At 38.7% G+C, this 13,066-nt stretch overlaps 1 long non-coding RNA gene across 1 annotated transcript; it reads right to left on the minus strand.

Moving 5' to 3' along the window:
- Positions 1–7,164: 7,164 nt before the first annotated feature.
- On the minus strand, positions 7,165–10,512 carry LOC124252055 (uncharacterized). The gene is made up of 3 exons (XR_006891904.1): positions 10,274–10,512; positions 9,974–10,033; positions 7,165–9,639 (listed from the first exon to the last, which is right to left on the minus strand). It is a non-coding gene; the product is annotated as an uncharacterized LOC124252055 (long non-coding RNA).
- Between the last annotated feature and the right edge of the window lie 2,554 nt (positions 10,513–13,066).

The raw sequence follows: 13,066 nt of genomic DNA on the forward strand, positions 1-13,066 counted from the left end.
CCTACTGCAAGGAGCTCACAAGGCTCTTAAGGATAATAACACTCTAAAACAATCTTTTCAGAGGGTGCTCCAGGAAAACAAAGACGTACATCACCACAGTCTTTACAGGAGACTTTTCCTCCTGGAGACACCTTTACAAGAATGTCCTACAACTATGATGCAAAGGCCCACACTCAGGGCATTGACTCATAGATTCGTGTTTCTCATCTTATATAGTCACCCTCAAATGATTGGACTTTTCAACCCACTGGAGACCTCAAATTAAAAATATCTCATGCTGCTCTTCACCTAGATGAGAAGCTGATGACATGTGAGGTAGCAAACTTCCAAGAATCCAGCCCAGTATCATGCCAAACCTTTCTGAAAGTTTTGGCATTCCCTTCCTCTTTGCTGGAATTCTAATGCTCTTTGCCCTCCTACATCCTGTATAAATCCTGTGTTTGTGGTAACGTGTTTCCTTTTTTACTGTTCTCTATGCTCTTCCCCCTCTTCATTTTCCTAGTCTGTAAGGTATGGGGAAAAAATGCTATAATACAATTCTCCCAATCCCTAGCCTCCTCTGACAACCATTCCGATTCTTGGAGCTGCCATCACCAACCTACCACTAGTTTTAGGAGAATCAACAATCCCATCACTATACCTATTTACAATTTCACTTTCATTCCTAAGTTTATCATAATTCTGACAACCCAAACTTCCACCTTTATCTACAGAGTTCAACTTTTTTCCCTTAAACAAGAAGATCTCCCCTGCTTTTCTTTAACTCCTTTCAAGGAATACTCAAATGCCGCTAAAGATGCTCCATCCATGGTCATCCATGAACTCCCAACTTCATACATGTGGCTCTACCAGAAATGTCATCAGAAGGGCTATATTTGCTCCCCTAGTAATCAGTCAGGATGTTCAAGTCCTCTCTGTAAGGTCTTATTCCAGAAGTCTGATGATGTTTTAGACCATCTAGAGAATACTTTTCCCATATGTACAAACAAGACAGATCCTTTGTTCACTCCCATTCTGCCACCTTTGCCTGTAAATGAATCCTTGAATAAACAAACTCTGGCTGCTGTTCTTTGCCCCTTCAGGATATATTTTTCTACGTGGATGTGATAGAAAACCATGGGCATTCAGCTGCCTAAACAGCAGGCAAACGAGTGGTACTTGTCTCCTAGGCCAATTAACCACTGCTCTATACTTGAACTCATCTCCGGACAAACTGATTCCACCCAGAAAACCCAAAAGAAAAGGGCCCTCTCATATAGTGATGGCTGATAATTAGTCTGTGGGTGGTAAACATGATGTAATCTACACAGAAATTGAAATATAATGATGTATACCTGAAATTTATATAATGTTATAAACCAATGTTACCTCAACTAAAAAAGGGCCCTCTCTATCATAGAGGACTATCCTGATGAAGATCCCTATGAACATGAGGATAATAGTTGTGGTCTCAGTCAAGGCTGTGACTTTCCTGCTGGTTATTCAGGACATATTGGACATTATTCCCTTAGGAGACTCTCCTTGGTTAGGAATTGGCATGTTCCAACTGGACCTCATGATGAGGAATCTTACCAGAACTGTCAGTACAGCTGCTCCCTCTACTGCAAATCAATAAGAGCACCACAGAGCCCTCAGGTGCTCTAGCTTGAGCAGTCCTGGACAGGAGGACAGCCCTGGACTCTCTCCTTGCTGCCCAAGGAGGAGTCTGTGCTCCTGCCGACACCTCCTGTTGCACCTGCATGAATAATTCTCAGCCAGTTGAATTAGAGACACTGAAACTTGTCCAACTCGCTATATCTCTTAAGGGCCACTCTGATTTTTACTCCACACTGGTTGAATTTCAACTTTCCTGACATTCTTAGGTGGCTTCCTTCTGGGCTGGGGGCTATACTTAGGTCTGGATTAAAAATTATTTTGTTTATTATAATCCTAATTCACTGTTTTTTTCATTTTGAAATTGTTCATGATGTGTATTTCTCACATCTGTGTGGCTTCCCTAATCCTTGAGATAATGGTTGTCCAGAGATTTGAGACTAATCAAAAGAGAAATTCATTGATGACCATTGAGATCAAGACCATTTTTGACATCTGAGGACTATAACATGATGCTTAAGGCTCATTTCCTGACCACCTACTTCTTGCTCAAATGTGGCCTAAGATTTTGACTAAGTTACTCCCATGAAAGACCTTACTTTACCCCTACGTAGGTCATGACTTCCCAGGATTGAGCCCTCCTGCCCATCAGGGAGACACCTAAACATACGACACCAAACACTTCATCCACGATACTTTCAGCCCAAAGGTCTTGATCAAAAGTGAAAAACATAGATGATGATACCAAAATGGAGTAACACATGCCAAGACTTCTAAAATGGAGCTGGGAGGCCATTAAGGAAGCGAGGCTTATGCACGTCCACAGCCAGGTGTGGACTGAAATTTTTAACTTCGCCTGACCACAGAGCTCACATCCTGGAACAATTCCTCTTCCAGAAATGAACAAACTGCTTAAGAATCAATCACCTACTGGCATGTCAGCTCGCTCCTTGCCAGAACTGATCATGAATTGTTGAAGACAACTTATGGAAGCTTGTGGGTTTGCTTTTATGAAACCCTGCTGTCTCCTTTGTCCACTTCAGAGCACATTTGAGTTTCTACTCTAATCTGTGCCTCCTGAATTGCAATTCCAGGACCCCAAATAAACCTCTTCTCTTGCAATTCATGCCTTTTTTTTTTATTGAGTTATTGATAGGTTACAATGTTGTGAAATTTCAATTGTACATTAATGTTTGTCAGTCATGTAGTAGGTGCACCACTTCACCCTTTGTGCCCACCCCCCACCCCACCTTTCCCCTGGTGTCCACTAAACTGTTCTTGGTCCATAGTTTTAAATTCCTCATATGAGTGGAGTCATACACAGATTATCTTTCTCTCGCTGGCTTATTTCACTTAACATAATTCTCTCAAGGTCCATCCATGTTATTGCAAATGGAATGATTTTGTTCTGTTTTGCAGCTGAGTAGTATTCCATTGTATATATGTACCACATCTTCTTTATCCATTCGTCTGTTGATGGGCACTTAGGTTGCTTCCACGTCTTGGCTATTGTAAACAGTGCTGCAATAAACATTGGGGTGCACAGGACTTTTGGGATTGCTGACTTCAGGCTCTTTGGATAAATACCCAGTAGTGGGATGGCTGGATCGTATGGTAGTTCTATTTTTAGTTTTTTGAGGAATCTCCATACTGTTTTCCATAGTGGCTGCACCAGTTTGCATTCCCACCAGCAGTGTATGAGGGTTCCTTTTTCTCCGCAACCTCTCCAACATTTGTTACTATTAGTTTTAGATATTTTTCTCATTCTGATGGGTGTAAGGTGATATCTTAGTGTAGTTTTGATTTGCATTTCCCTGATGATCAGCGATGATGAGCATCTTTTCATGGGCCTATTGGCCATCCGTATATCTTCTTTGGAGAAATGTCTGTTCATGTCTCCAGCCCATTTTTTGATTGGGTTGTTTGATGTTTTGTGATTGAGTTGTGAGAGTTCTTTATATATTAAGGATATTAAGCCTTTGTCAGATATATGACTTGCAAATATTTTTTCCCAGTTAGTGGGTTGTTTTTTTGTTTCAATCCTGTTTTCGTTTGCCTTGAAGAAGATCTTTAATCTGATGAAGTCCCATTTGTTTATTCTTTCTATTGTTTCCCTTCTTTGAGAAGGCATGGTGTCTGAAACTATCCTTTTAATACTGATGTCAATGAGTGTACTGCCTACGTTTTCTTCCAGAAGCCTTATGGTTTCAGGTCTCACCTTTAGGTCTTTAATCCATTTTGAGTTTATTTTGGTGAATGGTGAAAAAGAATGGTCAATTTTCATTCTTTTACATGTGGCTTTCCAGTTTTCCCAGCACCATTTGTTGAAAAGACTTTTTTTCTCCATTGTGTGCCCTCAGCTCCTTTGTCAAAGATAAGCTGTCCATAGATGTGTGGTTTTATTTCTGGGCTTTCAATTTTGTTCCATTGATCTGAGCACCTGTTTTTGTACCAGTACCATGCTGTTTTGATTACTGTAGCTTTGTAATATGTTTTGAAGTCAGGGATTGTGATGCCTCCCGTTTTGTTCTTTTTTCTCAGGATTGCTTTAGCAATTCGGGGTCTTTTGTTGCCCCATATGAATTTTAGGATTCTTTGTTCTAATTCTGTAAAGAATGTCATTGGGATTCTGATTGGGATGGCGTTGAATCTGTAGATTGCTTTAGGTAGAATAGACATTTTAACTATGTTTATTCTTCCAATCCATGTACATGGAATGTCTTTCCATCTCCAATTCATGCCTTTTCTTAATTGGTATCACTAATGTCCTGGGAGCGTAACTTTCTCAACCAATTAATCAGTGAAAACTTCTCCTTTTTAAAAATAATTTCCTAGGTCACTGATTTTTGTTCTGAGCTTTGGAAGCCTCCTCCCAGCAGTCTAACTCCCTGGTTCTTTCCAGAAAAATAATCAGCATATAGTCTAGACTGTATCTTCCATAAATACACAAATCTACTCCTAATTGCCTTTCATCTTTTTCTCCACTTATTTGAGTGACCTCTGACTTGAGCTTATCATGATCTTGTGCCAACCAGTGAATTCTTTGGAAGGTAATTAAGAGCTTTGTGTTTATATCTCACATGTAAAGGCAAAATCTCTGTGCCAGGCCCCTCAAGCTCTTTTGGAGAGAATGGAAATCCTCTCTCAGTGACTCTCCCATTTTAGGAGCTGAGGGCTCAGTGCAACGAAGAGATAGCAGTCAGAGGGATCTTGATTGTGTCTCCTGGCTCCTCAGGAATGGTTTATGTTACAACCACCTCATGAGCTGGAACAAGGGCAGTTGGCACCCAAGTATTGCCAGCTCACCACTCCAAATGCATCACCTCAGTTCCATGTGTAGGGACTGAAACAATAGTGTCCTGACTTTTCAAGCACATTCACCCAGCAACAGGTAGGTGGGGACAGGGTTTCAAACATAGCAGTCTTGTTCTTCCTGGGAAGCCCTGTTTGTGGGAGCTGAGTGACAAGGTGCCAGGTGCTCTAGGCTGCAGTGGTCTGGTGTGGGGGGGGGGGGGGGGGAGTCTCCACCAACATGAGCTGGAGGAGCTAGCAAGGCACTGCTCTGGTTCAAATACCAGATTCTCATGTTTCTTACAAAACTTCATAGATTTTCTTGAATAAATGTTCTTTATTTGCTGTTTGCCTTTAGGACCATTTCCAGTGGCTTTAAATATTGGTAATTAAATAATTTTCACCAGTTTTATTGAGGAGTATGTCAACAGAGCTTCTGTCATGGTTACACCATCCTAATTTGGGATAAATAGTCTTTCAGCATGAACTTTTATTATTTCTTGAACAGGCGTTAGATTCCGTTTAGTGTTTGCTACAGCTGTGGGTGCTGGAGGCTTCAATACCCTGTGGTGTCCTTGTGCTTTTCTCCCTGGTGTGATGAGCCAGCCCCATAAGCTCATTCTGAAGTAGACTCTGTGCCTTGCAGCTCTGTTTGAATCCACTGATTTTATCCTGGGCCCTGCTGATATGGTGTCAGATATTTGGGAGAGAAAATGTCCTATTATGTTATGCATGTTTTGGTGTTAAGAAAATCCACAGACTGTGAATTCAGAAGAGGGTTTTAACTTTTGTTTCCTCCCCTTTTGTCAGAGAGGAAACGTGAAGGGTCTGGGAGTTGTCTGTTTGTACTTCCCCAATCACATAAGGCTTTAGCAGATTAGTTTCCTTTGAGGGATGGTTTATGTTATGAATAAAATACTCTGTATATAAAAATATTTCCCCCATTTCCTGCATGAAACATGCAGCATTTTTTTCTGGTCTTCACTATGAGAACCTAGTTGAGCTCCTGAAGAAAAAACTCATAAATTGTCCAGGGCCCCTAAAGCTGGCCCCACCTACAGTTTTAACTTTCAAGGTGATCCATACTGTGCCTCCAAAATTCATCTCTTACATTTTCTATGTTCTTAGAGGATGATGGCTCCAGTCATTTCTTCTCCTGGTGTGTGGTTATTCTCCGTATTTGCTGTCTTTCATTTTGGGGGCATTGGTTTGTCACGTAACCTCAAGTTTCTCATGAATCTAAGACGAAGTATTCCTTCTCAAGTTGTGTAGCATTTTTCTTGTTCAGAAGACGAGAACGATCTCACTTCAGGCTCTTTACATGTTGAAACAGAGACCAACCATTCATTTGAGTTGCTCTGTATTTTTCCCCTGTGAGACTATACTATTTTCACTTATTGATTCTATTGCTAGTGACTGTGTGTTCTTTTCAGTGTTTTTCTTTTGTGACCAGTGCATTTAAAAACATCATACTGGGAGCTCTGCCTTTGGTTATCTTATCCTCATCTTCTAAAAATGAAAACTTGTTCATCACACGAAAGACATTTATCTGTTACCTTACGTTTTATCATAGCGCTTTTGGAGGCAAGATTAACACCCTACCTAAAATGGGATTGCATGTCAAGACTGATGTTACTGCATGCATCAAGTGAATAGAAAAATGTTTACTATTCACAGGTACTTTTTAAGGAGAGTAGAACAAGGGTAAGCTGGTTCAAGTGGCCTGTGCAAAAAAGAATGGGCTGGACCTTTAAGGTGTGTACAGGGAAATGGAGCAGGTTTTTAAGGTTTGACCCTCTGACAAATGACACAAAAGGAAAAGGGGTGTGTGTCCTCCTCCATAACATTACACCCCTCTCTTTGACTACAGGTGTAATCCTGCAAAATACTGGCAAAAGTGCATTGAAAAAAACTGTAATTTAAGTTTTTGGTATTAAGGATGAATGAGACATTAGTCTCATGACAAAAATTATAACTATGAAAGAATAAAAAATATAATAAATGCCTGAGGAAAAACATACTTTAACTTGTATGCACATGATAATACTGACTCATAATGTATAGTGAATAAATGAAACTGCAGTTTATCTGAAAATCTACAATTAGAATGAGATATTTTACTGTATTCTCTGAAGAAACTAAAAAAAATCGTTAGCAGGAGGGCTTATAAAACAGTTGATAAAATATTTCTATGAAAGAACTACAGAAATGTTTGTTTCACAAAAAAATGAACATACTTTTAATCACATATAATCAAAAATAATTGAAAACATATTGAGGCATTACATTCAGCTACAAGTAACAGGAAACACAGTCTTCCTGACGTGAGGAAGGAGATTATTCTTATATGGAAGGATTAGGTCGAGGCACAATGCAGAAGAGAAACAAAGTCCAATGTTGTTTTTTTTTTTTGATAGCACTATTGTGGCTGTCATCGGGAATAAGGAAAATATAGTCACCAGCACTATTAACAGCATAAGGTGTTTCGTGTACAAATTAAGCCTTATACAGATATAATCTAGAGAAGAGGGGAATCAGAATACGCCCAATCATGAAAGTCTGAATTGCTTTCCTGGTGAACACAAGAAGGCTAACTGAAAAATCCGAGTCTCATGTATCTTTGATGTAGAACTTATAAGACATCGTTGGAAACCTACACCTCTAAGAAAATGGAAATCAGACTTGGTGGTTGTTTTGAAGATAGTCTTGACTGGAAGAGCAAGGAATTTGTAAAATAGGTGGAACATGATTTCCTCCAAGATCCTATGTATTTGTCTTCTCCCTCTATGGTGGTCCCAAAACCTAATCCCTTCTTTGCTTATGACTTCAAAAGGTCATGCAAGTGAGGCTATTGGTGAATTCCAATATGAAACCATAAAAGGGATGGATAATGGAGAATCTAGTTTCAAATATTGCTCACAGGGAGGACATCTCCAACTCCTTATTTTTTTGTCCTATCTCATGGCTCTCTTCTTAATTCAAGGCCTAGTCACCAAGTTTCAGTCAGAAGGAAGGACAGTGAGGAAAGGGCCAAATATGAAAATAACAAGTCACATGAAATGATACTCTTTGATAAACACACCATAGAGAAAAATGTATTTCAACTGTTTAATGCCATGGAAAATGGAAAAAAGATCTATGACCCCAAACAAGGAGTTTCTCAGTAAGAAAAGGCAGAAGATACACAATGGAGTAGGGATATCCAGGAATTCTCACATGGCCAGTAGGAAAATCCTAACATATACCGAATTGTCATTTTTCAGTAGCCCCTTAACACAGAACAAATGAAACACTGTAAAAGTATTAAATCTAACTGCACATTAGAAATACATTTCAATTCACCCATGAATCCAACAGGCTTAAAAATGGACAGAGAAAATATGATTGATTTAAGGAAAAATCACTACCCATTAATCTTATCTTCCATTGTTGAAAGATGACTTGAAGAATTTTCTCACCTCAATATTCATTTCTGAATGTAACTTGTAGAAATCCATAGTCCAAAGATGTACTTTAAGAAAGAAGCTTCATAAACCAATATATTTACAACTTTCATAACAACTCTTTCATGTTGAAAATTTTGCCAGAATATTATTCATGCATTTATTCCCACCAAGCTTTCCCAGTCACTAACATTGATATTTCTCATAGGTAGGATTTTTCATAGTTCAGTATGTGGGCCAATAGAAGTCTTTCCTACATTGTTTACATTCAAGAGGTTTTATCCAGTGAGTCCTTTCATGCCTTCAGAAAGAACTCAGATGACAGAAGGTTTTCCCACATTTCTTCACATTTATATGGTTTTCTTCCAGTGTGCACACTCACGTGTCTTCAAAAGTATGTGTGACAAATGAAGGATTTCCCTCATGCCTCACATTCACAAGGTTTCTCTCCAGTATTACTTCTTTCACGTACTTGAAAATAACTGGAACAAATGAAGGCTTTCCCACATATTTTACACTCATAGGGCTTCCAGTCTGAATTCTTTCATGTATTTCAAGTAAACTGGGATAAATGAAAGCTTTCCATATTCTTTACGTTTATAAGGTGTATTTCCAGTATGCGTTTTCATGTATGATCAAATACCTGATGGATGACAAAAGGCTCTCCCACATTCTTTACATTCATGGGGTTTCTCCCCAGTAGGAGTTCTTTCAAGGTTTCAGAGAGAACTGGGAATACTGAAGGCTTTGTAGCACTTTTTACAATTCATAAAATTTCTCTCCTGTATGAGTTCTTTCATGCTTTTTAAAATAGTATCTGATGACTTTTCCACGTTTCCATTGATAGAGTTTCTCTGCAGAGTGGGCTCTTCCATGTATTTGAAGGGAACTGGAACAAGTGAAGCCTTTCCCAGATTCCATAGCTGTTTAAGGAGCACATGATAATATGTGTGTTATCATCTGTCTTTGAAGCGTTTTGAGCCACATTCTTTGTTTGTAGGTTTTTTGTCTATTATGATTTCTTTCATGTTTCTCAAAAAATTAGAGCTCACTGAAGGCATTTCCACATACCTTACACTTATGTGTCTTCTCTCGATATTTTTGAAACTCACATGGCTTGTGTCCAGTGTGACACCTGATGTGCCTATAAAGGGATGAATGATGTGTAAAGACTTTTGCACATGCACTGCTTCATTCATGTGGCTTCAATCCAGTAGTTTTCCTGTCCAAACTGAGACTTGGAATAAAGCTGAAGTTTTCTGCACATTGAACTTCCTCTTTACTTTCACAGAGTCTCACTACCATGTGACTTCTGTAAAAAATGAGGATCACATTATTGATGATTTCTTTATTAATGATTTTTTATCATATTTATTACGATTTATAGGAAAACTTTAGGTTTTCTGCCTTGACTGAATTCTCTGAAATTGAATATACTGAATGACTTCCCAGAGGAGTTTACCCTTGAACTACTTTACAAACATTGAATTTCTATGTCATATTTTAAAAAATACTTTTGGTGAAATGTTCCAAGAATAAATATATTTGAAACAGGGGTTATTTGTTTTGTTTGCTGGTTTTTCAAATTTCTTAATACACTAGGATTCTCACATGAGACACTGCTCTCTACTGTGAGTGTGACTCACCTTAGGTTTCTACCCTGATTTCTGTACCGATCTTCAACATCATGATCTTCCCATTTTTTCCTAAAATTCAGACCCAGAATAATGATTCCAAAGTATTAGAAATTATAGAAAAGTTATTAGATTCTAGGTTCATGATGAGCTGTGACCATGCCCAGTTTATCCAACATCCTCCCTTTCCACATTCCATGTCTTGGAACAACATTGATGAACTAGAAACACTTGTTTTCTAATTGAAACAGTGAATGCAAATTGTCATTGTTACCCATTGAGGCCAGGTCATGACAGTTTCCTGCATAATACCTCCATGAAGTTTCTTCTGTGGAGAATCGAGGAAAGCCCACTCCTCCAGGGTGAAGTTCACAAGCAAATCCTCAATGGCCACTGAGTCCTAAAAAATGTCAAATATGTGTGCAGCAGGATGCATGAAACTGACAGCACTAGACATCTATTCACCATTTATAGGAAGGTTATGATGATTCTCTCATCTCCAAACATTTGTTCTATGACTTGATCATCAGAAACTTACTCTCTGTCCACACTTACTTTCTCATAAATTTAACACCATCATTAAAACATGAAAATTATTTACATACTTTTACTCTGATGACATTACATCTTATTTCTCTCTAATGTCAGGATCCAGAGCATGTTAGGAAATGACAGAAATGCTATGCAAATAAAAAATTATCATTTTTAAGACCATCGTTAATCTGTGAGAAACATTCTTTCATCTTCTTCCTCATTATTCACCATCTACAGCACTCCATGTGGCAGAGGGTTAAATCTACATGAGATTGTGAGAAGTAAAAACATAGTGAAGAACAGTAATCGTTTTATTCTATGCCCATCACCAAACATGAGAGTCCAGGAGGCCTGTGGAAATCAAGCTTTCATCAAAGGCAGCTCAGCATATCATCCTAAAGTACTCCAGGCCACTACAAGTAATCAAAAGCCACTGACCGAATACAAATATTTCAGTCAAGAAGCATTTTTAACATGTATAATATTTATCACAGACTCAGTTCTTTCTTTCTCTGTGTGATTTGATGGGTCTAGAAAGTTATTTGGAACTTAGAGCTCAGACATGAGGAAGAAGACTAAAATCCCTATACTCATGTGGCTCAGAACTCCTTACAGCCAAATTTTAGAACACACAGTGAGATAATAATGTGCCATAGGAACTTTTTCTGGTCAAATCTAAACAGTGTACCCTGGGCTTTGTTGTCTCTGAGGAACAGGTTCAGAGCTGCAGATTGCAAGGGAAGTCACTGAAGCACACAAAGGTTTGATGGTCACTTAGTCAGGATTATAGAATACGTAAAATATTCAACAGTGCTTTCCTCCAGGAAAACCTAAAATCTCCTTTCTCGAACTTCCAGAGGAAGTGTTTCCTCACCAGCCACTCTAGATGATGCCCTGCCAACTTCTGATCCAGCACTTAAGGAACTAGAGATTGTCATTCTTGATCTCACAAGAAGAAAATGAACAAACGTGAAATGAACAACTCTTCTTAGAGCCATGAGAGCCTGGGGGTCATAGGGCAAACTGGTATCTTCAAAATTTGGAAAGAGAAAAGAAAGACAGCATTTTGAAATATGCTCCAAATATTCAGTTCTTAACAAGGCCTGTACTCAAAAAAAATCTATTTTACCAGAGTCTAATGCAAAGACAAGAAAGACAATGCAATATTTATGAAGCCTAGAACAACCTTCTCTAATGGTAGGTTCAAAATACACATAATGGGGATACATGAAGGAAAAGAGACAGAAAGAAAGAGAAGTAGTAACTAATTATCACTGAAATTTTCTAAAATTAATAATAGATGACACCTGTACATCAAGGAAGCTAGAAACAAGTAAACACAAAAAACAATAAAAATGTGCCCCCATGTATGTCATCTTTAAATGAGAGAAAAGTCTAGGACAAAGTGAATACAATGAAAGAAACTGGAGGGGAAAACAGACCAAGTATAGAAAAACAAAGATTAGAATTAAAATTAGACTTCTTTTTGGAAACCATGGCATCCAGAACAGAGTGGAGTAAAAGATTTAAAATTTTTAAATTATAAACACTCTCCCCTAGAATTCTGTGTCAAGCAAAATTATCATTCAAATAAGAGTTTTCTGAGACAAAAATGGAGGGAATTTGTCTTTAGTACCCATATCGTGAAGAAAACATTCAAAAATCCATCAGAAAGAATGTAATGATAAAGGTGCAGGATTAGAAAATGAATAAATGAAGGTAAAATATCTTTGGTATTTCTTATCATAATTAATATAACATATGACACTTAAAAAACAATATTAGCAGCAATGTATTTGGTAATGATAAACTTATGTATAATTGAAATAAACAATGATGTCAGGAAGGGAGTGGCCTTCTGTTTATTAAATAATTTTTAAAAGTGTAACCAAGGTGTCAGGACCTCATACTATGTGTAGGGTAGTGGCCCATCCATTGTTTGTGAGCCCCTTTATTCGATGTATGTGTGTCCTGAATGTCAAATGAATGTCCACAAAGGAGAATGTGGTTAATGTAACATCACACCTGGGCCCCTGGTGCAAGGTAGATGCAGTTCAGGTTTTGCCCACACAGACTGTGCAGTGGCAATGGTGCTGAGGTTCCCCGAGGGTAACCAGGGACAGGCACACCTTGGAGATACTGTGGGTTGGGTTCCAAACCACCACATAAAGCAAATGTTGCAATAAAGCAAGTCACTCAAATTTTTGGGTTTCTCAGTGCAAACGAAAGTTATGTTTAGGGGCTAGAGCATCAGGAAAGACTAAAGATTAGATGGTAAGAAGAGAAAATAGAAGCCATGTTTCAAAGACCTGTATGACAGGTTCCTCATCAGTGTGTAAGACATGAGTCTTTAGCAGCTAGCAGCTTGATTCTCGGAGGATCTCGGGATCCTGTGCAGTCAATTGGATGAGTAGGTGAGGACCCTGTCCTGAGACAGGTGGAAGGAAAAGGCCCAGTGACAATATCTTCTCTAGGAACAAATGAGGTGAGGTGAGGAGGAGAGAGTGAAGCACAGCAAATGGGTGATGTCAGTCAAGACAACACGGCACGGAACTTCAGTATCCGGCCAGG

Source organism: Equus quagga, chromosome 14 (assembly GCF_021613505.1).
Source record: "Equus quagga isolate Etosha38 chromosome 14, UCLA_HA_Equagga_1.0, whole genome shotgun sequence".
NCBI lineage: Eukaryota > Metazoa > Chordata > Mammalia > Perissodactyla > Equidae > Equus > Equus quagga.